A 5,000-nucleotide genomic window follows, 5' to 3' on the forward strand; every position below is an offset into this window, starting at 1 on the left:
TAGGCAAGTTTGAATCATTGAAGGAACAGAGACGGAAGAACGTATCTCCTTTCTTGCATATTACAACTCCGCAAATATCTGACCTTACCTAATCTAACCAAAGTTAACGTAGCCTAAACTATCCTAACCTTCCTTAACATTCTTTAACATTTCCTATCCATTCCTAACCTAGCCTAAACTAACGTAACCTAGCCTAATATAACCTAACTTAACCTAACCTAATCTAGCATAACCTAGATTAACTTATCCAAACCTTTCCAAACCAAGTCAATCCTATCTTAACCTAGCCTAACCTAACCTAGCCTAGTCTTTCCTAACCAAGGCTAACCTAGCCGATCCTAGTCTAACCTGACATGGAATAGCCTAATCTAGGTTATCGTAGCACAACTTAATCTTAGTATAACTTAGTCTACCTTAGCTTAGTTTAACCCAACTTAGCCTAACTTAGCCTAATCTAGATCAGCTCAACCTATCGTAACATAACATAACTAAAATTAGCCCAATTTAGTCAGTTTATGCAGTGGGAGTTTCAGGGAAAAGTAAAAAAAAATCTAAAAAATGGGAGTTGACACATTAGTCTCCTTTAGTTATCTTTCATTTTTGGTGTGACTTAACCGTAGACTGTTTGGCATGTCTGTCACTCCCTCCTTTCATCATCCACTGATTATGTGTTATCATATTGGACTCCTCTTCTTCTTCTTCTTCTTCTTCTTCTTCTTCTTCTTCTTCTTCTTCTTCTTCTTCTTCTTCTTCTTCTTCTTCTTCTTCTTCTTCTTCTTCTTCTTCTTCTTCTTCTTCTTCTTCTTCTTCTTCTTCTTCTTCTTCTTCTTCTTCTTCTTCTTCTTCTTCTTCTTCTTCTTCTTCTTCTTCTTCTTCTTCTTCTTCTTTTTCTTCTACTGTTGAAGCAGATTTGCAGTCCGCATCTTTTGGGAAGGAATCTGATATGCTGGAAGACAAAAATTTTCATCGAGCATATCAAATGACATTCAATGTATTTTTGTTGAGAAAACAAAATAGTTTGCCATAGGGATTTTACGGTGGAATAAGTTCTGAAGCTGGGCGGTACCGCCGATTAATCAGAGGTTGAAGGAAAGATAGCCCAATGTGATAACCCCTTTAACACAACAAGTCCTTCAGCCAATCACGGCAGGATATGATCATCAATAGGATGTTATGAACGTGGGAATCGAAAAGGTTAAACTCGGCCCTTCACTATCAGTTACGCTTTCTATGTCCTAGCTCCTGGTCGCGGGTTAGAGTCCCGCACTTCTTTCCGATTCTTAGCCACAACTAAGTGCCTTCTGGCGTATTATACTCCTTATCACCATCTAACTAAAGCAGTGGGACTATGTTCACATGAGAAGAAGATAATGGTCATAACTTGAGTTATTACTTCTCTAACGTAATTAGGATTTAGTTGTTGTCCAACAACTAATAAAAACAAAATGTATTAAAAGATTGACATTTCTCTAGCTTTACTGTTTTATCAAATACAAGTTAATACGAAGAAAGTATGTCATAAATAGATTACTATTTCTCTAATCCGACAGTTCTTATCAGAGTAATATAAGGATAATGTAATTATCAATAGCACTGTCTTTGAAGAATCTCAGGCCGTTTAAGACACAAAGAAAATGACAAAGACTTGTGTCCAATTGCGTGTCAGGCAATTTTCAGCTTATTTTACAGATGTAGATTGGCACTTTGTATTCTTGTGTCATCACGAGACTAAAATTAATCATTTAATTCAACCGTTTTGCTTCTCTGTCAATCATGACAATACAATTCCTGGCCAGCTACTAGAATAATCTGATGGAGAATATTTCCAAACGACTTCAGTTGTTTGATAAAGAAAATCCTCTCGGATACTTCATTTTATTACCCCTTTAATTGTTTGTGGTATGAATTATGAAGTAATCATATCTCCTGATTTACATGAATTGAACCTCTTGACTGCATTTGGTACGCGACCGTCCTCTGTCGTAACAACATTAACAAACGTGTGCGGGCGACATTTCGCACTGTTATTTGGATATATATATATAGATATATATATATATATATATATATATCTATATATCTATATATATATATATATATATATATACATATATATATATATATATGTATATGTATATGTATATATATGAATATATATACATATATTACAAAGGCAGAGCATGCCGACAGGAGACCTTTTGGTCCATATCTAGGTCGGATGCGAAAACAAAAATCATAATAATAATAAAATAATAAATAAAAACTATAATAATGTAAATAACAAATAAAATACATAAATAAATACATAGGTATAGTTAAATAATAAACAAACAGGTAAATAGTAAATAATGATAAATTAACATATAACTAATAATAAATGAAAATCAGACATACAAATGATAACAAAACAAAAATAAATAATATAAAATAAATTATAATCATTACAGCATCTTGCTTAGGTGTTTATCTAAATGATTCTTAAAGCTTCGAACTGAACTACATTGCACTACCTGTGCAGGAAGTTTATTCCATTCATTAACTACACGGTTGGCAAAGTTGTTTCTACCTACTTCCAAACTGAATCTATTTCCGGACAGTTTGAGACCATTGTTTCTTGTCTGATTCTCATTCAATGTGAAAATTTGGTCACTTTTGATGTTGTCAATTCCCTTTAGAATTTTAAAGACCTGTATCAAGTCACAGATTCATATGTTTTAGTCGATTTTCGTATGATTTATTTTTGATATTTGGAATCAGTTTTGTGGCTCGCCGTTGTACTTTTTCCAGTCTGTCAATGTCTTTAATGAGATTCGGTGACCATACGGAAACAGCATATTCCAAATGTGGACGAACTAACGATTTATATAGCTTGTTAATGAGTGATGGACTTTTGAAATCAAAAGATCGCGCAATCAGTCCCAGAATCTTATTTGCTTTCTCAGAGGCTGAAATACACTGCTTGGATGATTTGAGGTCGTTACTGATAATTACGCCGAGATCTTTTTCACTATCCACTTTTGTTAACGAATTACCAAATAACTTGTAATCGTACTTACTGTTATTTTTACCTATGTGCATTACCTTGCATTTACTTGTGTTAAATTTCATTAGCCACTTTTCAGACCATTGCTGTAATTTATCTAAATCTACTTGAATATCTAATTGGTTTGAGTGATCATTTGCCACTCCGCACAGTTTTGTATCATCAGCAAATTTGGAGACAGTAGATTTTAGTCCATGGTCTATATCATTTATATATACTATGAATAGAAGTGGCCCAAGAACGGAATCCTGAGGAACTCCACTTGCAACACTTTTCCATCCAGAAGTTTTTCCATTTAAAACAACTCTCTGTTTTCGACCATTCAACCAATTACTAGTCCAACCTAATAGGCTACCACTTATTCCATGCAAAGCTAATTTAGTAAGTAGTCTTTCGTGTGGGACTGTATCAAAAGCTTTTGCAAAGTCTAGATATATTAAATCTATATTGTTTCTTTTGTCATAATTCGAGATAACTGTGTTGTAGAATTCGAGTAAGTTAGTCACGCAAGAACGTTTCCGTCTGAAACCATGCTGGCTATCATTTATCAAACGGTTATTTTCTAAATGATGTTCGATAGCATCTCTGATGATAGTTTCCATTATTTTTCCTACGATTGAAGTCAAACTTATAGGCCTATAGTTATTTGGTTTCTTTTTGTCACCTTTTTTGAATATGGGAGTAACGTTAGCTAGCTTCCATTCTCTTGGGACATCTCCGGATATGATGGATTTCTTGAAAATAATTTCTAATGGAACAACAATCTCATTTTTCATTTCCTTTAAGATTCTTGGATACCAACCGTCAGGCCCTGGTGTTTTATTAACTTTGAGTTTGTCTATACACCTTTTAATTTTTTCTTTTGTTATATTTACCGTAATGAGTAAGTTTACCCCAGACTTTTCACAGGTTTCAGTTTGGAATTCACTTTGAGGTGTTTCGTTTACGAATACCGAGCTAAAATAATTGTTAAGATATTACACATTCCTTCATTTGAATATTCAAGTTGACCGTCAGCAGATAATAGTGGACCAATGTGATTCCTAACAACCTTTTTATCTCTATTGTAACTATAGAATTCTTTGGGATTCTCTTTGGATTTATCAGCGATGTTCATTTCGTATTGTCGTTTTTTTTTTATTGTCTTTTTTAAATCTCTCTGTATTGATACATAATTTTCATAGTCATTAGATGCACCCGAGCACTTATATTTCTTATAAGCCTGTCTCTTTTTAGCAATACTTTTTTCAGTTTCTTTGTCGAGCCACTTTGGGCGAGCCTGATTTGGGGGACGTCTGTCCTTAAAAGGAATGTAAGTTTGAATCATCTTAGTGAGCGTATTTTGAAATATTTCCCACATCTGATCTACAGGTCTTTCGCTTAATTTTGCCTCCCAATCTGTAAGCTGAAGCTCCTGACGTAGTCCTATGAACTGAGCTTTACTGAAATCGGGTATTTTAGAAACACAAGTATCTATTCTAAAAAATTTAGGAGTTTGAATCTAACTAAGTTGTGATCGCTATTTGCAACAGTTTCACCGACTTCTACATCAGTTACCATGCTTTCGCGGCTAGTGATCAATAGATCGAGTAAGTTTCCATATCTTGTGGGCTCTTTTACATGCTGAATTAAGTAATTGTCACCAAGAAAATCAATCAAGCGACTACCTATATGGCCATGTTCAAGGGTCATCCAATCAATGTCAGTAAAATTGAAATCACCCATTATCAATAAATCCCGGTTGCAGAAACTAGACAGTTCTTGAAATAACAGTTTGTCGTCTGCTAATGATAATGTCTTTGGCCTATATATTACACCTATATTCATTTTTTGTCCATTTGTTTGGGTTAACTCAACCTACAAACTATCATATGCATCCTGTTTCACTTTCTCTAAAACACAAGCATGAATATTGTTTTTAACGTACAACAGAACACCCCCACCTTTCTTGTGGTTT

Source organism: Oratosquilla oratoria, chromosome 14 (assembly GCF_046742065.1).
Source record: "Oratosquilla oratoria isolate Oo_2021 chromosome 14, ASM4674206v1, whole genome shotgun sequence".
In the NCBI taxonomy this organism is placed as follows: domain Eukaryota; kingdom Metazoa; phylum Arthropoda; class Malacostraca; order Stomatopoda; family Squillidae; genus Oratosquilla; species Oratosquilla oratoria.